The 24,198-nt window shown below is 44.1% G+C and overlaps 1 protein-coding gene across 1 annotated transcript in view; it reads left to right on the top strand.

Moving 5' to 3' along the window:
- Positions 573-24,198, top strand: part of LYPD6B (LY6/PLAUR domain containing 6B) — a 222,359-nt gene continuing 198,733 nt past the window's right edge. The window contains exon 1 of the mRNA XM_021074898.1: positions 573-720. The gene's annotated coding sequence lies outside the window, so the exon portion shown is untranslated. The remainder of the gene's footprint in view (positions 721-24,198) is intronic.

Below are 24,198 nucleotides of genomic sequence, written 5' to 3'. Positions count from 1 at the left end.
CTCTGGTGATTCAAGTGGACAGGAGAGGTTCCTGCCCTGCATGGAGCTTACAGTCTTGGAAGGGGGGCACATCACTATATGAAATGTTATTTTAGTTTAAAGCCATTATTTAAAAAGGGGACACTCATTCGAGGGGTGATTGAAGTAGGAATGGGGGCTAGGGAATGATCAGAAAAGGCCTTTCTGAGCTCTTCCAGTTCTGAACGAACTTGCCCTTGGCCCCATCATTGTCAGCCTGAGGGTCTCGGTTCTCGGTTTCTACAGCCCACAGAGAAAGGGACTGGCCTCTGCTCTCAGTGCTCAGCCTGGCACAGTTCTCACGCTCTGCCAACCATTTCCCCAGCGGGCCAGGCTGTGTAGAAACAGGCCGGGCCCTGGCTCCCCGCCGCTTTCCAAGCATTAACCGTCCCAGGTTTCATCTCTTACGCGGCCTCACGGGCCTCCCTTCCACTGGGCATAGGAACCCCAAAGTTCCCAGAGAAGCAGGAGCCCCAGGCGCTCCCGGCGGGGGCGGGGCTCACCTGTCCCATCCCGGTCCCGCCCCCTCCCAGGCGCCCCAGGTGGCTTGGGGCGGGGAGGAGCCGCGCCCCGCTCCGCCCAGCGCGGACGCACCAACGCCGGCCCCCAGCCGGCGAGCTCGCAGCAGGGACCTGGAGCCGGGAACCCGGAGCCCAGAGCCCAGGGGTCGCGCGGACAGGTTCGGCGGGCGCGGTGGCGCAGGTAAGCAGAGTGAGCGCAGCAGGATCGGGGCGGCGGTCGTTGGGGGACCGTGGGCTCAGCGTCCCGGCCCTGCGGGGCCAGGCGTCTACGTCGGGCAATGCGGAGAGCACTGGGCGGGAGTGCCGGGGGCGCGAGCGTGCCGGGTCCGCGGTGAGGCGCTGCGGTCGGGGTCCAGTCGTTGCCTGGTGGCGAACAGCTGCGAACATCTTCACCAGGCAGAAGCTGGGGGCGGGGGCAGAGGCAGGACCAGGGCTCAGTGGGTCTCTAAGCTGTCCTGGCGGCACCGAGGCACTATTTCTGCGGCTCCGGCGGGGCGGGGGAGAGGCTGGGGGGCCGACTGCTGAGGAGAGCGCGGGGCTGGACCGGGGGTTCAGGCCTGCGTGGGGTGGCGATGGAGAGTGGACCCGGGATCTAGCTCCCACCTCTCCGTCTGCGGAGCTTCCCAGGGGCAGCGCGCTTTCGGCTGCTCCCGCTCCCTGGCGTTGAGTATCCGATGCACCCCTGGTTAGTTAACGGGGCTTCCAGAAAACTGAGTACGCAAGACTGCTCTGACTCCACGGCCTGAGGTTGTAAGGCTCCATCCGCCCCAGTTTGTGTGTCCTGGGGCGCTGTGGGGTTGGATGGGTGCTCTCCTCTCCTAGGTCCTGGTCACAGGAGTGATCAAGTGGAAAGAGTCTAGAATTTAAATTCTAGTTACGGCGTGACCTTGAGCAACTTGGTTAACTTCGCTCAGTCTGTTTCCTGAAAGATAAAAAGGGTGTTATAATCATTACAACAGCCTTAAGATATATGATGTTCATAAAGCTCAGGGCATGTTGCTTGATGATAGTTCTCTTCCTCCCCCCACCCCCCATGTGTTATGGTAACACTTTGTGGCTCCCAGAGGTCCCCACTCATTTCTGAACAGAAGGGAGACCCACGAGATTCAGTTTACTCTTGTAGGAGGCAACAGGGGTGCTGGTATGTGCGTTTGGGGTGGTGGCATTTTTTCCCACCTTGATTTGTTTATGGCTAGGCCTCCCTCCTCTAGGCTCTCTTCCTGACACCATCCTACAGGCAGGTTTGAGATGTGACAATGCATAGGCCCTGAATATAGAAGGGGTGTTAGGGGCCTGCTTTCATCATGACTGACTGTATTTGCCAGAATTCTATCCTTTGGGTTGGATTTTGATCATTTGAAAATTGCCTTATGTAGTATAGAAATTGATTGGGTCATATAAATGAAAAGGCTGAGGGTTTTAGCTTCAGACACAGCTTGATCCTGGGGCTCACATAAGGTTGCAGGGGTTATTCTGTCATACCTATCTGTCTGTCTGTCTATCTATCTGTCTATCATCTATCCATCCATCCTGAGGCTCTTTTTCCCTCTCTGTTGACTGGTTTTAAGTAAGAAGTGATAAGAAGCAATGGCACCTTTAGACTTATCTGTTTCTTTACAAAGGGAGTATAGGAAGGTTGTCGCTCTCTTCTTCCATCTCCTCTATCCTTTTAGCAAATCATACCTGTATACTAGACCAAAGTGGGGCGAAGCTATTTCAGTAAACAGGGAGTGAGTTTCCATCATAGGAGAGGGTATTTTGTTCAGGTGCCACTGTGTTAGTATCACCCCACGTGTCAGGAATTGAGGAAGGATAGTTGCCAATGAGAAGTCTGATTTCTGGGCATATAAAAATAGGACCTGTTAAATAGGTCTATCTCTACCTTTGCTAATGACCACCTAAAGGAATCTTTGGTAGAGTGTAGACAGCTTGGGTTCTGAATTCCATCTGTCAATTATCAAGTCTTTATCCAAGGCACAGAAGGCATCCTGCATGTTGATTCACTGTTGTGTTGTTCATTCATTCATTCAACCATTCATTCAACATTTAAAAAAATGCCCAACATGCCAAGGCCTCTGCCAAGGGTGAAAATGTTTGCTTTTGAGAAGCTCACAGTCTAGTTGGAGAGGCAGATGTGCAGATAAGTGTCTGGGACTATTAAACGGTCTGGGACATGCAAAGATTTCCTAAGGAAACCGTAGTTAAGCTCTGAATTGGAGATTAGTAGGGCTGCTCTAAGAGAAAAACGTGGAGGGACTTCCCAGGCCAAGCAGTGGGGTAGGTTAGGGTACTATCTGCTGTAAGTAACATTATTTAGGTTACTTTACTGTCTTGTTTAAGAAGTCTAGAGGTAGGTGGTTCAAAGTGGTCACAGTTCTAGGCTGGCTTCTTGACAATCTTGGTTTCCCCTGCCCTGCCACAGGGTGACTGGAGCTCCATCATGCCTTCACTTGATAACTTCCAAAGCCAAAAGGGAGGGAGACAACTGGCTTCTCAATGATTTTCTAAATAACAAAAGACAGAATTTCTCAGGAGTTCCCTGTGCCATTGACCTATGTCCATGCTCAGCCAGTCACTGGTAAAGGAGGAAAGGGTGGCTGTGGCTGTTGTGGTCGAGCAGTGTTTCAGAGCTGGGGGAGGGTTCACCTTCCATGAGCACCTTGGTGCCCATCTCTGAGAATCAGAATTGTGCTAGCAAGGCAGAAAGCAAGATCGCCAGTTGGGCTATTAGGTAGGCAGTCATGTCTCCCACAGGTCGTGACAGATGATGAAAGACATGGTCTTATGGGCCACCAGGAGAATTCAGTACATAGAAGAAGTGTAGGGTGTGGCTGAGGGGGGAGAGGAGCTGAGATTGGAGATGCAGGTGGAGACAGGAGTACCCTATGTTAGATGCTGTTTTGGGTGGCAATGAACAGCCCAAATCTTGGTCCCATTTCTCAAAGAACTTACATTCAAGACCTGGAAGAGTTTTTCTGAATTTGTCATCCTCCCACAGTCACAGCAACAGGGGCTCACTCTATGGGGGCAGTTCTATAGGGTGAATTAGGGTGGAGGAGTTAAGGGAGGGCCATGTGCAGTTTGAAAAAACCTCACAGCTGGTTATGCTGTGCCTCCCAAGCCCCATACCCCTTCAGCTCTCAGCTGCCCCATCTTGAGAACATTTACTCTAAATGGTGTCTTTGTTTCCATATTGTTCCTGCCTTCAAACTAACAGGCTGGGGCTTGGTGAAGATGCAGATAGTGGTAGATCCTGGACTAGAGAATAGTTTTTCTTATGATAGTCCAACAGGTGAATATTTTACAGCTGTGTTTAGTAGGAAACAGACCTCCACTGTCAACTCTTTTAAAGCATTTAGCCTGTTTTCATATAAAGTATGAAGTGAGTGCTGCTTTTTGTTTCAGTCTGATATGGTGACATAGGTGGACGTTTGGAGTTCGGTTGGGCAACCAGGATGCTACTTCTCATCAACTTCCATTCTCAGTATTTACTTAGCACAGAAAGTGGCAGAAAGATTTAGTCACTAATTCTGGAAGAAAGGAGAGAGTGGAGAGCAGCGTATTTAGTTGTTTCCATCAGTAGTCCTGCCCAGGGCTGCTCAGGATCTCTGGAAGCAGGAGTGAGGTAAAAAGAGGCCTTGGGCAGCCATTCATTCACAAATAATTACCTGCTGTGTGGCAGACATTGCTCTGGGGATAAAAAGAATACACAAGAGGGTTGTGGCTCAGCAGTTAACAAACCTGACTAGCATCCATGAGGACGTGGGTCGGATCCCTGGCCTTGCTCAGTGGGTTAAGGATCTGGCGCTACCATGGGCTGTGGTGTAGGTCACAGATGTGGCTTGGATCCAGGATTGCTGAGGCTGTGGTGTAGACCAGCAGCTGCAGCTCCAGTTGGACCCCTGGCCTGGGAAACCCCATGTGCCGTGGGTGTGGCCTTAAAAAAACAAAAAGAATATGCAAGAACCTCAAAGACTCTGTTCTCATGGAGCTTCCACTCTACTGGAAGGAGACAGTTATATTTTGTCTTCAGTGTCAGGCGATGAGAAGGACCACAATGAAAAATAAAACAGGTTAAGAGAAGAGTGCAGTAGTTGGCAACAAGCTGGGCACAGTGCTAGAAATCTTCAAGGTTTAGTCTCTCTCTGATTTCCAGCGAGGAATACAGCCGGAGCAGGTATGGTATTGGGCAAAAAAGGACATTCACTCAGAAGGAGAGGATTACATATCGAATAACTTCATCTTAAAGGATTTTTTTCACGCAGAATCTCTTTGTTTGTTATACTTCACATTGTTCGCAAACGTGATTTACAACGCCTTACAAAACAAGGTACTAGGTGATGAGAAATAAGTGAAGAAATATGAGGAAAGAGAAAAATCAGGGTCATTTCTTTCATCATTGTGTTCCAGAGTTGTTTAGATTTGGTAGCAGAGGAAGAAGGAAGTATGGTGATTAAAAATATGGTAATTCATGCTCAGCATTCATTATTTAAGAGGTGACAACATATAGTTTTGATGTCTCAGAAAGTTATAACTTTCTTGACTATGTGTATAAAGAGCCAATTTTATTTGATAGGAAGAAATACTCTCTTTACGAAAGTTGTATCTCTAACTTCTCAGGTCAAAGAAAACTAATATAATTATTTTTTTAGGTCAGTATAAAGTACACCAGAGGTTAACAGATCAAAAGCCTAATTCCAAGGTCAAATAATATGATAGAGATAAAAATTGGTGAGAAGTTGAGTTTGGACTCATAATTGGCTGCGAAATACAGATAATTTCAAATAAAAATTTACAGTGTAGTGAAGTTATGCAGAGGTAATTTTACTTACCCATTTTTTACTTATTTGGCCACACCTGTGCCATGTAGATGTTCCTGGGCCAGGGATGGAACCTGAGGTCCAGCAGTGACAACGCTGGATCCTGAACCCACTGTGCCACCAGGGAACTCCATGATTACTTATCTTTATTGGGTCATTTCTTTCTTAATGTTGAGTTTTGAGAGTATGTCCTATAGTAGAAATATTATTTCCAAATACATTCTCTCAGTCTGTGTTGGAGCTGCAGCTGCCGGCCTATGCCTCAGCCTGTGGCAATCCCAGGTCCTTAACCCATTGGGTGAGGCCAAGGATTGAACCTGTATCCTCATGAATAGTAGTTGGGTTCTTAACCCACTAAGCCACAGCAGGAACTTCTGTATTTTGTCTTTTTATTTGTATAGCAATGTTTTTCTCAGGGCAAACGTTTTTTAACTTTGCTAAAACAATTTATCAATCTATTTATGGGCCAGATGTCTGTGGTTGAATATAAGAATTCTTATCCAACTAAAAGTTTTCTGAACTTTCTTCTAAAAGTTTTATAGTTTTATTTTTTTACATGTAGATCTGTGACCCATTTGGGGTTAATTTTTATATAAGGTATAAACTACGAGTCAAAAAATTTTTTTTGATGGGGGGGCATGTGGGATTCCAGCTGTTCCAGCACCATTTGTTGAAAAGACTGTCCTTTCCCTAGTGAATTGTCTTGATATTTTTAAAGAAAATGAAATGGCCATAATTATAAGGGTTTATTTCTGGGCTCTCAGTTTTCTTCCATTGATCTATATGCCTGCTTTGTGTCAACACTACACTCTCTTTATATTGTGACTTTATAATAAGTTCTGAAAGCAGGTAGTGTAAATCCTCCAATTTTATTCTTTTTCAAAATTGTTATGGCTTTCCTAGTTACTTTGCCTTTTCTTGTAAATTGTTGTTGGCTTGTCAATATCTACAGAAAGTCCTGCTGGGATTTTGAATGGGATTAGATTGAATCTATGACATCTTTACAATATTGAGTCTTCCAGTCCATGAACACAGTATAGCTTATCTCCCCATTTATTTATGTTTTGATTTTTTTCTACCAGGATTCAGTAGTTTTAAGAATATGGGTCTTCCACATGTTTTGTTAGGTTTATACTTAAATATTTCATTTTGGGAGTTCCCATTGTGGCTCAGTGGTTTAAGGACCTAACATTGTCTCTTTGAGGATGCAGGTTCGATCCCTGGCCTTGCTCAGTGGGTTACAGATCTGGCATTGCCTCAAGCTTTGGTGTAGGTCACAGATGTGGCTTGGGTACAGTGTTGCTGTGGCTGTGGCAAAGCCCACAGATGTGGCTTGGGTACAGTGTTGCTGTGGCTATGGCAAAGCCGATGGCCATGAGAAAGAAAAGAAAAAGAAAAAGAAAAAAAGAGTTCATTTTGGGGGTTGCTATTTTTGCTAGTATATAGAAATACAATTCATTTTTGTGTATTAACATTGTATTCTGTTATCTTGCTAAAGTCAGTTTTTGTTCTAGGAGGTTTATTTGTAGATTCTTTGGGATTTTCCACATAGACAGTCATGTCATCTGTGACTAAAGATAGCTTCCTTCCCTCCTTCCTCCTTCCCTCTCTCCTTCCCTCCCTTCCTTCCTATCTTTCTTTTTCATCTTTGTAGGACTGCACACGGGCATATGAAGGTTCCCAGGCTAGGGGTAGAATCAGAGCTGTAGCTGCCAGCCTACGCCACAGCCACAACAATGCCAGATCTGAGCTGTGTCTGCAAACAACACCACAGTTTGCAGCAACACCAGATCGTTAACCCTCTGAGCAAGGCCAGGGATCAAACCCACATCCTCACGGATTCTGCTTTGGTTTGTTACCACTGAGCCATGATGGGAACTGCAGAACAGCTGTATTTCTTCCTTTCCAGTCTCCACAGTGATTAACACACAAAAAAAATTAATTTGTTAAATTAATCATGGAAAACTGTGCTCCCAGTCAAGAAATGTTGGCCTTTTAGCACCACTGCTTTGCTAACATTTATGCTACTGACCTTATCTATAACTTAGCAAGGGGGCAGTGGACAAACTGGGAATTTAGATGAATGTATCACCTTGGACTCATGCAGGAAAGCCTGTGTAGGTGCTAGGGGAGATGCCCTGTATTTCACAGCCTACAGCTTTTGAGGACACGTGCCATGCAGGATGGCTGTCGGTGAGTTGTGTAGTGGGTCTGTGCTTTAAAAGGTTGCAGATGAGAGAAAGATCACACGGCTGGTCAGGAGAGACTTGATTTTGGCCTTGCAGGTAAGCATCAGACATAGGGAATGGAAGGCATTTGGGAGTGGGGAGGATATGGAAGGGGAATGCTCTTTTATAGTTTCCCAAGTTCCACACAATCTTTGCTCTCTCTTGGAGTGACTTGGATCCATAGCATCTGAGAGAAACTCTAGGTGAGACACAGAGGGGAATAAATTTCAGTTGTTTCTACAGGGAGGATAGATGTCGCCATAAATTAACAGCACTGCCTCCTATGTCTGAGCCTTCAGGGACATGGACTCTGACAGATGCAGTTTGGAAGCGACCTCTTGTCATGGGGAAGGCTCAGCTTGTCAGGGGCCACCTCAGGGCTGGTAGTTTTAGCTCTGCCTCTTTGTGGCTTCCATCAGCTTTTAGAGCAGCAATCCATAACCATTGTCCTGATTTTTTCTACTTTCTCTTCTCAGAGGGCTCTTAAAGTGATATATTTTCAAGAAACATACATTCTCAAAGTATGTTGCATTCAGCAGTCTTCATGATCCACTTCATCTGTGAGACGGTCTCCTGAGTATTTTCGTGAAACAGTGACACCATCAAAACATTGCCTAAAAGCTGGATATTGCATCTTTCGTGTCCTATTGAAAACATGTCATTCGTTTGGGGACTCTTTGCTATGGGAGGAAAATAAGGATGGAAGTACTTTGTGGAAAAAAAAAAAAAAAGGCACCATGTGTGTGGTTTTTGTCCCTTAGCAAGGTACAGGGACCACAGTTCTTTTTTTTTTTTTTTTTCCCCCGCTATACAGCATGGGGATCAAGTTATTCTTACATGTATACATTTTTTCCCCCACCTTTTGTTCTGTTGCAATATGACTATCTAGACATAGTTCTCAATGCTATTCAGCAGGATCTCCTTGTAAATCTACTCTAAGTTGTGTCTGATAAGCCCAAGCTCCCGATCCCTCCCACTCCCTCCCCCTCCCATCAGGCAGCCACAAGTCTCTTCTCCAAGTCCATGATTTTCTTTTCTGGGGACCACAGTTCTTAATCAGCTGCAAGAATAGTTAGAACAAAGATGAGGGCCATGAGCAATCCCCTGCTGTCCTACACTACAGGGCAGGTATTGGTGTTACTGAGGAATGTACACACACATCTAGGATGTGGTGCCAGGGCGGTAGTTTATCTACTGGGACGAAATGATAAATCAAACCCTGGATGGAGTTCCTGTCATTGCTCAGTGGAAACGAATCTGACTAGCATCCATGAGGACGCAGGTTCAATCCCTGGCCTTGCTCGGTGAGTTAAGGAACGGCATTGCCGTGAGCTGTGGTGTAGGCACAGAAGCGGCTCAGATCCCACTTTCCTGTTACTGTGACTGTGGTGTAGGCCGGCAGCTACAGTTGCGATTCGATCCCTAACCTGGGAACCTCCATATGCCATGGGTGCAGCCCTAAAAAGACAAACAAAACCAAACCAAATCAAATGTGGAGACCTGTATAATTCTTTGTACTTCCCTTTGGGATTTGGCAGCTAGGAAGCTCAGAGCTAACTGTAAAAATACTCAACTATTGTGGTAATCTTGTTTCAGGTTCTGTGGACAAATATTTCCTGTCTTTTTTTTTTTTTTTTTTGGTCTTTGTAGGTAGGGCTGCACCCATGGCATATGGAAGTTCCCAGGCTAGGGATCGAATCAGAACTATAGTTGTTGGCCTGTGCCACAGCCACAGCAGTACCAGATCTGAGCCCCCTTTAAGACCTGTGCTCCAGCTTATAGCAACACCAGATCCCTAACCCACTGAGCCAGGCCAGCGATTGAACCTGCATCCTCATGGATACTAGTCGAATTCGTTACCCCTGAGCCACAACAGGAATGATTTCCTGTCTTAAATCATATGATTTTATCTTTTTAAAAACAGTATCTTTTATTTCTTATTACCAAGGTGATACATGTTCATTACAGAAAGTGTGGAAAATAATAGATTACCTTCCCTATCAGATATTTTCCCACTGCACAGTTGTTGATGCTGTTCACATTTTAATTTCTTCTAAGCATATGTGTGTATATATATTTTTTCTTACAAAAATGAAATGGTACCTTTCACACCATATTAAAACTCCTTTAAAAAACTTAACTTTTATAAACATTTTCCATGTCATTAAATATTCCTGGATGTCATTTTTTTTTTCTTTTTATGGCCACACCTGTAGCATATGGAAGTTCCCAGGCTAGGGGTAGAATTGGAGCTACAGCTGAAGCCTACACCACAGCCACGGCAACACCAGATCTGAGCATCATCTGCGACCTGCACTGCAGCTTGGAGCAGGGCCAGATCCTTAACCCACTGAGCAAGGCCAGGGATGGAACCTGCATCCTCACAGAAATAACATCTTGTCTTTAACCTTCTGGGCCACAGTGGGAACTCCATGCCCAGCAATGTTTTTAATGACTGGTATAATAGTCTACCATGAAGCTGTATCTTGTATGGTTAGCTTAAGTTCAGCTTTCTGATCTTTTTTCTTTTCTTTCTCTTTGGTCGTGCCCATGGTGGCTTGCAGAAAGTTTCCAGGCCAGGGATTGAACCTGAGCTACAGAGGTGATGGCACCAAATCCTCAGCCACTAGGCCACCAGGGAACTACCAGCTTTCTACTCTTATAAACAACTGTCATGTACATTCTTGTAGCTAAATCTCTGAGCACATCCACAATTATTTCCTTAGAATAGAGTTTTAGGAAGTGACACAGTTGGTCAAAGGGCTATAATGTTTTTAAGGCTTTAGATAAATATTTCCATGTGGTCCTCCAAAAAGCATGGATTAATTGCCTAACATTTGAGAGTGTCTTGTCCCCAGGCCTCTTGCAGAACCAATAGTATTATTTTTCAATATCTATATTAGGAAGCAGGAGTTGTGGCTGTGGCCAAGTGAGGAGGTTGCATCCTCTTTCCCAGAAAGCAACTGTAAATCTGGACAAAATAATACATATATTATAGAAAAAGTGGGAAGTTAACATAGAAGAAAATTAGAAGCGCCTATAAGCCCACTTGGTGTGTTCTACATCAGCTCATTTCAGTAGAATTTTCTGTGATGATGGAAGTGTTCTGTCCAGTGCAGTAGCCACTGTCCTCATGTATTTACCGAACCCCTTGATGTGGCTGGTGTGACTGAGGAACTGAACTCTTAATTTTTATTAATTCTTTTTTTTGACCACACCCAGGCCAGGGATTAAATCTGAGCTGGAGCTGTGACCTATGGCAGAGCTATGGCAATGCTGGATCATTTAACCCATTGTGCTTGCCCAGGGTTTGAACCTGTGCTCCGCAGTGAGCCAAGCTGCTGCAGTCAATTTTTAACCCACTGTGCCACAGTGGGAACTCCAATTTTTATTAATTCTTCTGAATTTAAATTTCAGTATTCACATTGGCTAGTGGCTATAGTGTTAGGTAGCCTGGTTCTGTTTTTTCTATAGGATGGAGGCATGAATACATACATGCATAGTTTACAAAAACAAAAATAGGATCGTACTGCATATTATATTACGTGTCCTCTTCTTTTTGGTTAACAGTACACCATGAACATAATTTTAATAGTAAACTGAGTAAATGTACTATAATTGATTTAACAAAATGTCTGTTGTTCTTGGAGTTCCCGTTGTGGCTCAGTGGTAATGAAAATGACTAGTATCTGTATCCATAAGGACATGAGTCTGATCCTGGCTCTGCTCAGTGGGTTAAGGATCTAGCATTGGTGTGAGCTGTGGTTTAGGTTGCAGGTGCAGCTTGTATCTGTTGTTGCTATGGCTGTGGTGTAGGGTGGCGTTTACAGCTCTGATTCAACCCTTAGCCTGGAAACGTCCATATGCTGCAGGTGCAGCCCTAAAAAAACCAGACAATAATTTGATATTATAAACAACATTGCCGGTAATCTTTAGAGCTAAAGTTGTGACATTCGTAATTATTTATGGAGGATAAATTCTTGTTTAAAATTTATTTATTTATTTATTTTTGTCTTTTTAGGGCTGCTCCCGTCGCATATGGAGGTTCCCAGGGTAGGGGTCCAATAGGAGCTGTAACCATTGGCCTACACCACAGCCACAGCAACACAGGATCTGAGCCGAGTCTTCTATCTGCGCTACAGCTCACGGCACTGCCGGATCCTTAATCCACTGAGCGAGGCCAAGGATCAAACCCTAGTCCTCATGGATGCTAATTGGGTTTGCTAACCGCTGAGCCACGTCGGGAACTCCCTTATAATTTGAATTATTAGGTAAAATTTGATACCCTTTTCTAGACCTCTCTTCTGAGAAGTTCTAACAGTGAACATTCTCATCAGCAGTATGTGAAAGTTAAGTCATCATTGTTACTGTTAATTTTAAATTGAGGTAAATACATGCCATGAAATTTACCCTTTTATTATACAATTTGGTGGTTTTTAGTATATTTACAAAGCTGTGCAACCATCATCACTATCTAATTTCGGAATGTTTGCATGACTCCACCAAGACATCTCATACCCTTTAGCAATTACCCCCCATTCCCTCCTTCCTTCAGCCTCAGCCCCCCACAATCTCTGATCTACTTTATATCTCTGTGGATTTGCCTGTTCTGGACTGTTTTTTGGTCTTTTTAGGGTTGCACCTGTGGCATATGGAAGTTCTCAGGCTAGGGGTAGAATCAGAGCTGCAGCTGCTGGCCTATACCACAGCCACAGCAATGCCAGATCCAAGCTGTGACAGATCCAAGCAATGCCAGATCCTACCTACACCATAGCTCATGGCAATGCCAGTTGCCTGACCCACTGAGCAAGGCCAGGGATCGAATCTGCATCCTCATGGATACTAGTTGGATTCATTACCACTGAGCCATGACAGGAACCCTGTTCTGGACATTTCATATAAATTGAATCATTCAAAATGCAGCCTTTTAGGTCTAGCATAATTTTTCAAAATTTAAGATTCATAAACCAGTATTTCATTCCTTGTTATGGCTGAAAGGTATCATATTATATGGATACACCTTGTGCTATGCATCCATTCATCTTGCTGGAGATTTGGGTTATTTTCATTTTTTGACTGTGTGAATAATGAGCATCCATGTACAGATTTTTGTATGGACATATGTTTTCATTTCTGTTGGCTGTATACCTATGAGTAGAATAGCTAGATAATATGGTAACTATGTTTAACTTTTTGAGGAACTGGAGAACTATATCCAAAGCAGCTGTGCCATTTTACACTCCTGCCAGTAATATGTGGGGGTTTCAGTTTCTCCACAGCCTCTCTGACAATTTTTATTGTCCATCTTTTTGCTTATTGCTGTCTTGTGCCTTTGATTTACACTTTTATTTTCTTTTTTGGTCTTTTCTAGGGCCATACCCATGGCATATGGAGGTTCCCAGGCTAGGGGTCTAATCAGAGCCCCAGCTAGGGGTCTAATCAGTGCCACAGCCACAGCAACGTGGGATCAGAGCCTGCGTCTGCGACCTACACCACAGCTCACGGCAAGGCCACTGAGCAAGGCCAGGGATCAAACCCGCAACCTCATGGTTCCTAGTTGGATTCATTAGCCACTGAGCCATGATGGGAACTCCTGATTTACATTTTTCTAATAACTAATAATGTTGCACATCTTTCATGTGCTTTCTGGTCATTTGTGTATCTTTGAAGAGACATCTATGAAAATCCTTTGCCAATGTTTTTTGGCCACAACTGCAACATTTGGAAGTTCCCAAGCCAGGGATCACCACAACTGTGGTAATACTGGATCTCCTTAACCCAGTGGGAATTTCCCCTTTGCCATTTTTTTTTTTTTTCTTTTTATGGCCGCACCTGGGTATTGAGAAGTTCTTGAGCCAGGGACTGAATCCAAGGCACAACTGCAACCTATGCCACAGCTGTGGCAACGCTAGGTCCTTTAACCCATTGCATCAGGCTGGGGATCAAACCCGCACCTCTGTAGCAACCCGAGCTACTGTAGTTAGATTTTTAACCCATTGTGCCATGGTGCGAACTCCCCTTTGCCCAATTTTTATTTGGATTTTTAAAATTTTTATTGTGGTTTGTAAAAGTTCTTCATGTATTGTGGATTCTATACCCTTATCAGATATGTGATTTACAGATATTTTCTTTCGTTCTGTAGGTTATCTTTTCACTTCCTTGACAATATCCTTTGAAACATAAAAGGCTTAATTTTGATAACACCCTGTTTATTTTTTTTCTTTTTTAAGTTGTGCTTTTGATGTAATATCTATGCAACCAGTGCCTAATCCAAAATCACAAAGGTTTATTTCTAAGAGTTTTCTAGTTTTAGCTCTTCTATTAAGATATTTGAACTATTCTTAGTTATTTTTGTATATCATGTGGTTTAGGGATCCAGATTTATTCTTTTGTATGCAACTATCTAGTTATCTCAGTACCATTTGTTGAAAAGAGTATTCTTACCCCATTGATTGTCATAACACCCTTGTCAAAAATCAACTGACCATTTGAGTTCCCATCATGGTGTAGCAGAAATAAATCCAACTAGGACCATGAGGTCGCGGGTTCGATCCCTGGCCTTGCTCAGTGGGTTAAGGATCTGGTGTTGCTGCGAGCTGTGGTGTAGGTCGCAGATGTGGCTCGGATCCCGAGTTGCTGTGGCTGTGGCGTAGACTGGCGGCTACAGCTCCAATTAGACCCCTGGCCTAGGAACTTTCATATGCCACAGATACGGCAAAACAAAAAAAAATTATCAGTTGACCATAAATACATATAATTACTTTTGTGCTATAAATTCTATTCCGTTGATCTACATATCTCTCCTTATGCCACTCCCACATAATCTTGATTGTTTTATTTTGTAGTAGTTTTGAATTCTTCCAGCTTTGTTTTTTTTTTTTTTTTTTTTTTTTTTTTTTTTTAAGATTGCTTTGGCTATTCTGGGTTCCTTATATTCCCATGCAAATTTTAGATTAGTTTGCTAATTTCTGCAAAAAAGCCAGTGGGAATTTTGATAGCGATTACACTGAATCTGCAGATCAATTTGAGGATTATTGCACTTTAATAGTATTGTCTTCCAGTCATGAACACAAGATGTTTTTCCAGTTATTTAGGTCTAATTTAATTTTTTTCAATGATGTTTGTTAATTTTTAGAGTTTAAGTCTTGTGTTCCAGTCTTATGTTCAAATCTTATAGAAATACAGTTAATTCTTTTTTTTCCAGTAGGAAATCTTGATTATTAACAGTATTTTTGAAAATCTGAGAACATTTTATTTGAGTAAAATAGATAAACAGTTTGTAGATTTTGCAGCATTGCCATTTTTACTGCTGAGTGTGCTCTTTTTTTAATTCAATGAATTTTATTACATTATAGTTGTACAACAATCATAACCCAAATTTATAGCATTTCCATCCCTAACCCCCAGCCCAACCTCCCACCCCCCAAACTGTCTCCTTTGGAAACCATAAGTTTTTCAAAGTCTGTGAGTCAGTATCTGTTCTGCAAAGAAGTTCATTGTGTCCTTTTTTCAGATTTCACATGTCAGTGATAGAATTTGATGTTGGTGTCTCATTAGAATTTTCCTATAGTTTAACATCTTTCTTTCCAACATGGATACCTTTTATTTCTTTTTCTTGCTCAATTGCCTGTGCTAGAAGCAACAGTAAGATGTTGAATAGAAGTGATGCAAACAGATGTCCTTTTCTTGTTCCTGTCTAATATTCCTGGTTAATGAGATGGCCAGGATTATTTATGCGGTTTTTCTTTTTCTTTTCTTTTCTTTCTTTCTTTCTTTTTTGCCTTTTAGGGCCACCCTCCCTTTGGCATAGGGAGGGTCCCAAGCAATGGGTCAAATCAGAGCTGTAGCCATCAGTCTACCCCACAGCCAGAGCAATGTCAGATCTGAGCCATGTCTGCGACCTAAGCTACAGCTCACGGCAATGCTGGATCCTTAACCCACTGAGCGAGTCCAGGGATTGAACTCGCAACCTCATGGCTACTAGTCAGATTTATTTCTGCTGCACCACAATAGGAACCCCATATGTTATTTTTCAATGACTGTTCTTTTAGGCTAAGAATCTGAGTGATGGTGCAGGAGTTGTTGCTTTGTTCCTCCAAGGGAAGGAGGAATAATAAACAATCAAACAGTGAAATCAAATAGTAAAAATTCCCTTTGTATTGTGCGGTGAGAGGCTTGGCACAGTGGTTAATAGAACATAAGCATTTTAATTGTATAATTTATTCATGTGACATGTAAGTACCAAATAGTTTAACATTTTCTAATATGTAAACATTCATTTTTTTTTTCTTTTTCTTTTTATGGCCATACCTTCAGCATATAGAAGTTCCCAGGCTAGGGGTTGAATTGGAACTGCAGCTACTGGCCTAAGCCACAGGATCAGCAATGCTGGATCCTTTAATTTACCAAACAAGGCCAGGGATCGAACCTGCATCTTCATGGATACTAGTTGGATTCTTAACCTGCTAAGCCACAATGAGTACTCCTGCACTCATCGTTTTAAAATGAAACTTAAAATGTCCTTACTAATTATTCCACCTTGTCTTTTGACATATTTGATTTCCCCCTATATGCTTCATGTACCATACTGGGATCAGAGAGATGAATTAAACACAGGCCATGTCCTTAGGGTGCCTGTGGGGGGGACAGGAAATAGAAAGTTTAACATTCTGGCATATCATTCCCATCAAAGGGCAACCTGTCAGAAGAGGTGGGCTTCACGCTTAGAGGTTTTGGATCTCAGTTTGCTGATGGAACATCCACTTTCTAATACAAAGAATCAAAGAATTTGAGAACTAGAAGCTTGGCAATCTTTTTATCCAACCCCACATTTTTCAATAGGAAGAACCTCTTACACAACAATTCCTGTTGTTTCTCATCAGCAACTCTTTCTCTGAAATGTTTCTCTCTCTCTCTCACACACACACACACACACACAACAGACAGATGTACACATGCACAGTATTTTCTCCCAAAAGGCAATCCACTTCCTGGCTCCATCTGTTGTGTCTGGTTGGGGTAATATAACACCAGCCCCCATGCTCATCTCCGGTACGACTTGTCTAGGGTCCCTGCTTCACCTTGCCCTTGAAGACTACTCAGCATTGTTCTTCTGAGAGGTGCTTATGACGTGGGACTGACAAGGACAGGGAGTTATCTAACTCCAAATCCGAGTGACCCAGAGGCTGTGGGAGGCTTTCTGTTCTTTTTAGTTGTACTTTCAGCTTTCTTTGTAGAGAGCATACTCCATCTGTTTTTTTGTTTTTGCTTTTTTGTTTTTGTTTTTTTTGTTTTTGTCTTTTTGTCTTTTAGGGCCGCACCCGTGGCTTATGGAAGTTCCTAGGTTAGGGGTCCAATTGGAACTGTAACCGCCGGCCAATGCCAGAGCCATAACAATCCGGGATCCAAGCCATGTCTCAAGCCAACGTCAGATCCTTAACCAATTGAGTGAGGCCAGGGATGGAACCCTCGTCCTCATGGATGCTAGTCGGGTTCGCTAACCGCTGAGTCTCAACGGGAACGCCTCCATTCATTTTAAACTTGTCAATTCAGAGGATTAACTAGGATGCATATAAAGTCATACCCGTGTGCTTACTGTAAAGCCATCTTTCTAGAAAATAATGAAAGTGATATTAACAAAAGCAGTTAAATAGGTACACACCTTAAAATGTTTACAGAGCCTTTAAAAAAATGTCAATTCAGACTTGTGTGGTACACGTGTTTCCATTTTTATTTTGCAATTTAAAAGATACCCTTTATTCTAGCTTTATTATATGTTATTTATAATGTTAAAAGAACATCATGTTACTTTTTATCCTTCTACTGGTAAAACGGAATGTGAACCTTATGGTCTTAGGCTACAAAAGGAAATGAATTGTCCCTACAAACCTTTCAAGTTTAATTAACTTTAAAACAAATATGAAGTCCTAGTTTCCTTTTTTCTTTTTTATTACAATGCATTTTTTTTTTTATTATGTGAGAGGTGCGATAAGGATGCAGAAATGTTTTTTGGTTCATACTGTTTACTGCGTGTGATACAGCAGCCAGTTCAATCAAGAGAAATAGGAAAATAACTGCTCTATTTGTGCCTCGTAAGCAGTTTGTAAAGTCCCTTCCAGTCCTTACAAATAAATGTTGGCTTCTCTCATTGCAGGCTACAAAGATGAAATTAAAAAGTGGAGCAGACATGCATTTTAAAACCAAACACATACTGTGTAGAGACAAACCCCGCAAACTGAAAACCACATCATTGCAGGCAGGCATTTGTTTCAGTGCTGTAAGAAATGCAATGGAAAGAGAAAGGGGGTGGTGAAGGGGATCCTGAGAAAGTTCTGGGTTATTGAAAGCCTCTGATGATTTGCCCATGTTGGGGGTCAGTTGGGGTGGGGAGAGGGGGGGATGGGTTGTTGGAAAGCAGAGCTTTCCCTATGGTGTGTGAGCAATGCATCGGTAACACACATTGTCACCAAGTTACTCTTTTCCTCAGTCTGAGCCCAAGAGTGGCCTTGGAACTTGCTGAAGGGGGAGTTGGGCGGGGGGTAAGTGTGTGGAGAAAAGAGTGCTTGGACTGGCAGTGAGGAACTTGAGTGCTGTCCCCAGTCCTTCTGCCTTCTGACTGTGTGATCTCAGATGAGTCATCCTCTCTAGCCATGGTTTGTATACTGCAAAATGCAGCTAGGACTGGATGCGTGATTTCCAAACCAAATTCCCAAGCTTCCGTCAAGCCAGGTCACAGGTTGTCCCTGTACCAACACTTGGGGTTCCCGGCCCTGCCAAAGGGAGCAGCCTCAAGTTCCTCTCTTGTACTTGCGCTTCTGCAAGCTGTTGTTTGAACAAACAGTCACTAGAACGTGAAAATCATTAGGGGGCCTGACCTCGCAGGTCTTTGGGTTCTTCATCCCAGCTGTCAACAACTCTGACATCCCGTCTACACCGAGTGTGAGGGGGATCAGGGACACTCACTATCTCAGCTTCTTCCCGTCCTTGCCCGGAAACACCAGGCACATGTGTCTGTAGCAACAGAAACACTGCTCATGAGTGGTTGTGAAGCTGCCTTGGGGAGAGGGGTCTTTGTGTGTAGGATTTCGGCCTCTGACTCTCCGAACAGACCTTTTCACTGTCATTGGGTATAGTTTCCCCTTTGCTCAAAGCTTGGGGCTTGGCTGTTTGAAGTGGCCTGGGAGCCACGTGACTCTGAGGGCAGCTGTAGCCTCCGTGTTGCGGCCCTGGTGCTGTCAGGTAGCTGAGTCCTGAACCTTCTGGATGTCTCTGAGGTTAAGGCAGGAACAACCGCCTGTCAGCTGCGAGTTGGGATTCCGGGCTTGGGGCCTCTCCCCAGAGTCACTTGCGGTTGGTGTTGAATAAGCTTTGCCTCCCCCGTGACAAGTCATCTCCCACCCTCTCCCTGGTTTGGGAGTTCCCTTTCAGTCCTTAACACGCGCCTAACTCTGCCATGGCCTGTCCTCCGTCTCTTCTGAAACCAGAGTACGTGTGCTCTTGTGTTGCCAGGACTGAATCTTTAGGGAGCAGGCCTTCAATTTCCCCAGTGTTTCAAGCAAACATAGTTCCTTGTGTTACGTGTCCCAGGATGGCCTGGTGAAGCCTCTGAGGAGGGGTTCGGCAGAGGAAACCTTCATGAAAGAACGATTTAATGGAGGAGTATATAGCTGGAGACCCAGGGGTGTTGGACAGTTTAGTGTTTATTAGAAACGAAGACTTGCTATTTATTTATTTATTTATTTATTTTTGTCTTTTGTCTTTTGTTGTTGTTGTTGTTGTTGCTATTTCTTGGGCCGCTCCCGCGACATATGGAGGTTCCCAGGCTAGGGATCGAATTGGAGCTGTAGCCACCGGCCTACGCCAGAGCCACAGCAACGCGGGATCCGAGCCGCGTCTGCAACCTAGACCACAGCTCACGGCAACGCCGGATCGTTAACCCACTGAGCAAGGGCAAGGACCGAACCCGCACCCTCATGGTTCCTAGTCGGATTCGTTAACCACTGCGCCACGACGGGAACTCCAAGACTTGCTATTTAAAAATGAAAATGTGACAACTAAAGACTGAGCAATCTCTACCCAAATGGACCGGAAACCCATACCCTACTCCAGAAGAAAAAGAGGAGGCCACATCCATAGGTAGGAGGGGTGATTTTGTGATGTAAACAACCCCATACCTCCCGGGTGGGAAGCTTCACAGACTGAAAACTCACCTACAGGAGTGAGAGTTCTGAGCCCCACATCAAACCCTTACATGCTGGGATCTGTCACTGGGAGAAAGAGCCCCTGGAGCATCTGGCATTGAAGGCCAGCGGGGCTTGTGTGCAGGAGCTCCACAGGACTGGGGGAAACGGAGACCCCCATTCTTAAAAGGCGCACACAGACTTTCACATGCACTGCATCCCAGGGCAGAGCAAGGTCTCCACAGGAACCTAGGTCAAACCTGACTGCAGTTCTTGGAGGACATCCTGGGAAAACAGGGGTGAATGTGGCTTGTTGTGAGGGAAGGACATTGAAGGCAAAGCTCTCAGGAATATTCAGCAGCTGCCTTTCTCTGGAGGTGGCCATTTTGGGGAAATCTGGCCCCACCCGTCAGTCAGTGCTGAGAAGCCCCAGGGCAAACAACAATCCAGGTGGGATCACAGCCCCACCCCTCAGTAAACAGGCTACCTAAAGAGCCTCAGATACACAGCAGCCCCTAATCCCATCCAGAGACTAAGCCCCACCCACCAGAGGGATTAGAGTCAGCTCCACCTACCAGTGGGCAGGCATCAGCCCCTCGCATCAGGAAGCCTACACCAAGCCCCCCATACTGACTTCAGCCACAAGGGGGGCAGACATCAGAAGTAAGAGAGGCTATGACTCTATTATCTGTAAAAAGGTCACCATGCCAAAACCTATACAAATGAAAAGACAGAACTATAACTCAAATGAGGGAGAAAGGAAAAACCCCAGAAAAATCAGCTAAGCGAGGAGGAGATTCTCAGCCTCCAGAAAAAAGACTTTAGACTGTTGATGCTGAAGATGATGCAAGACATTGGAAATAAACTGGAGGCAAAGATGGATAACTTACAGGAAACACTAACCAAAGAGATACAAGATATAAAACTTAAACAAGAAGAGATGCAAAATACAGTGACTGAAATAAAAAATTCCCTAGAAGCAGACAACAGCAGAATACAGGAGGCAGAAGAACGAATAAGCGAGGTGGAGGACAGATTAGAAGAAATTACGGATGTGGAAAAGAAAAGAGAAAAAAGATTGAGAGGAAATGAAGAGAGTCTCAGGGAACTCTGGGACAATGTTAAATGCACCAACATCCATATTATAGGGGTGCCAGAAGGAGAAGAGAGAGAGAAGGGGACAGAAAAAATATTCCAAGAGATAATAGCCGAAAATTTCCCTAACATGGGAAAGGAACCACTCACTCAAATCCAGGAGGCACAACAAGTACCATATAAAATAAACCCAAGGAGTAACACACCGAGACACATAATAATCAAACTGACCAAAATTAAAGACAAAGAGAAAATCTTGAAAGCAGCTAGGGAAAAGAAACAAGTAACATACAAGGGAACCCCAATAAGGTTATTGGCAGATTTTTCAGCAGAAACTCTGCAGTCCAGGAGTTCCCGTTGTGGTGCAGTGGTTAACGAATCCGACTAGGAACCATGAGGTTGTGGGTTCAGTCCATGCCCTTGCTCAGTGGGTTAAGGATCCGGCGTTGCCGTGGGCTGTGGTATAGGTTGCAGATGCGGCTCGGATCCTGCGTTGCTATGGCTCTGGCGTAGGCCAGCAGCTACAGCTCCGATTAGACCCCTAGCCTGGGAACCTCCATATGCTGCGGAAGCGGCCCAAAGAAATAGCAAAAAGACCAAAAAAAAAAAAAAAAAAAAAAAAAAAAAGAAAGAAACTCTGCAGTCCAGAAGGGAGTGGCATGATATACTTCACGTGATGAAAGGAAAAAACCTCCAACCAAGAATACTCTACCCAGCAAGATTTGAAGGAGAAATAAAAACCTTCTCAGATAAGCAAAAGTTGAGAGTATTCAGTAACACTAAACCAGCCTTACAACAAATACTAAAGGAACTTCTCTAGGCAGGAAAGAAAAGATCAGCAACAGGAAACAAAAATTCCACAAATGACAAGGCTCACCAGTAAAGGTATATATACAGTAAAGATACGAAATTATCCATGCACAATTATACCATAAAAATCAGAAATCATGAGAAGAGGTGGGTACAAATGTGGGATACCGGAGATGAACTTGCAACTAAGAGAACAACAACTTAAAACAATCTCATATATATATAGACTCTTACATCAAAACTTCAGAATAACTGCAAACCAAAAATCTACAATTGATACACAAACAATGAATCTCTGGAGAAGAAATATATCTCATAGTAAATAAGTGCATAATCCACCATGAAGGGGGTCATTTGACATCATTCTTGGAATGCTGAAGTCTTCTTAGATCTGATTCTGATTTCTTCTCCATCAAAGAACTTATGATAATTATAATTAAATAATGCCACTGTACAATTAAATAATACAGTTCTACAATTGTATTGTTAATAACCATTTCTCTCCATGGTACAATGTAAAGTCTATAATGTCTTGTTTATCACATCACCTAGAATGGTGTAATGCCTTTATTGAAGAATCAATGAGATGGAACAAATTGTGAGGACATATTTATATAGTTACACTGTTTTTTAACCAACTTATGCATTTTATATTTTACTTATTTTCAGAGGGTGTATTATTTTTGTTATTCTTCCCAGTTAAGTTATTATTTTTATTATGCAATATAAAATATTTAATGGTATATAAGGCTTTCTTCTTTATAAATTTTAGTTGCATAATATAACAATTTAATATAATGCTAATTTTTAAAGAAAAATTGAAATGTAATAGATAAAACTAAGCAGTAAAGATGAAAGCCATCAAATTGGGATAAAGTATAGAATAAATTTCCTATTTGTCTCAGCATATTTTCCAAAAAAAAAAAAGTGAAAATGCGACCTCCTGTCTCCTTATCCCTTTCTCCATCATGTTGTCCCTCGCATCTACTTTCTAATTTAATAGTTTGGTTGAGTTCCCATGCTGGGACCAGGCATCTTGCAGAACCCTGGGCTGACAGAGATGAGTAAGACCAGGCCTCAACCTCAGGGGCCCAGTGGCCGGGCTCAGGGAGGAGCTAAGCAGAGCATGGCAGCCTGACCTGGTCAGTACCCTTTCCTGAAGGTCCTGGAAGTGAGGGACACTCGGGATGAGCAGCCATGTGCTCCTGGCTGGAGACAGAGAGTGTTGCTGCAGGAGGTCGCCCAGGGGGACCCAGAGGTGGCCCAGAAAGAAGGGCGAGGGCCTTCCAGGTGGAGGCCGGAAGGAGTTGGGGGGTTTGGTAAAGTGTAGGGGCTCAGAGTCCTTGCTGCAGCCTGCAGTGAGGGGGGTGAGGAGGAGGGACTAGGACCTGGATGGGATAAGTGGGGGTCAGCCTGGGAAGGACCTTGACTACTTTACAGCTGTGCTTGTGGGTTTGGGTTTTACCCTGAGGGTGTGAGAACCCACAGTGGAATTTTGGGCAGATAGGGCCTGGAGGTTTCCAGGGCTGTTGAGGATAAAGTTTATAGGCAAGGGCTGTGGGAACAGGTGGTTAGGGTTCGAATCCTACCTTTACTACCTGGCAGGTGTGGGCAGGTGACTTAACTGTGTCTCTGTTGCCTCCTCTTTATAACAGGGATAAAATCCTCTTTGTCTTATGGGACTCTGATGAGGAATAAATACATTGACCTAAATCTCTTTAAACATGGGTTCTTCATGGTTCTTTGGTTAATGAACCGGACTAGCATCCATGAGGATGCAGGTTCGATCCCTGGCCTCGTTCAGTGGGTTAGGGATACAGTGTTGCAGTGAGCTGTGGTGTAGGTCACACATGTGGCTTGGATCTGGCGTTGCTGTGGCATAGGCCAGTGGCTACAGCTCCGATTGGATCCCTAGCTTGGGAACCTCCATATGCTACAAGTACGGCCCTAAAAAGACAAAAAAAAAAAAAAAAAAAAAAAAAAGGCTCATGGTAGCACTGACTACAATTTCATTGTCATATTTAGGGCAAAGGGGCATATCGTATTTTGCATGGGCATCTCCTTAGACGGTGCACCAGCCAGCTATTGGTATAATCACTCTGGGTGAAAAATGCCCCGAAACAGTGCAGCCTGCAATGGTGATGCATTAGGGCTGGAACAGTGATGTAGCACAGCTTTTGTGATTGTGGTTTGGTCCTGGGGCTGGGCTGCTCCACGCTGGACTTAGCTGAGTAGCTGGGCTTCAAGCTGTGGCCCCAGCAGGCCTGCAGTTGGGGACTTGTCTGCTCCCCTGGGGCCAAGGCTGAGGGTAGCAGCCCTCCTGGTGACCCCTGCCAAGGCCGTGGCAGAGCTGGAAGGGATGAGAGGTAACTTGCAAGGCCTCTTAAGGCCTAGGCTCCTCCAGCCAAAGCAAGCCACAGGCCAGCAAGCCCAGGGTCAGGGAGGTGGGGGTGGTTCTGGCCCAGTTAGTGGGAGGAGCTGTAAAGTCTCTTGGTAAAGGCCATGGACACAGGGAGGGGTGACAGGT

This window comes from Sus scrofa, chromosome 15 (assembly GCF_000003025.6).
Source record: "Sus scrofa isolate TJ Tabasco breed Duroc chromosome 15, Sscrofa11.1, whole genome shotgun sequence".
NCBI classification, from domain to species: domain Eukaryota; kingdom Metazoa; phylum Chordata; class Mammalia; order Artiodactyla; family Suidae; genus Sus; species Sus scrofa.
The sequence above is the reverse complement of the archived record's forward strand: the minus strand, read 5'-3'. Positions and strand labels throughout refer to the sequence as shown.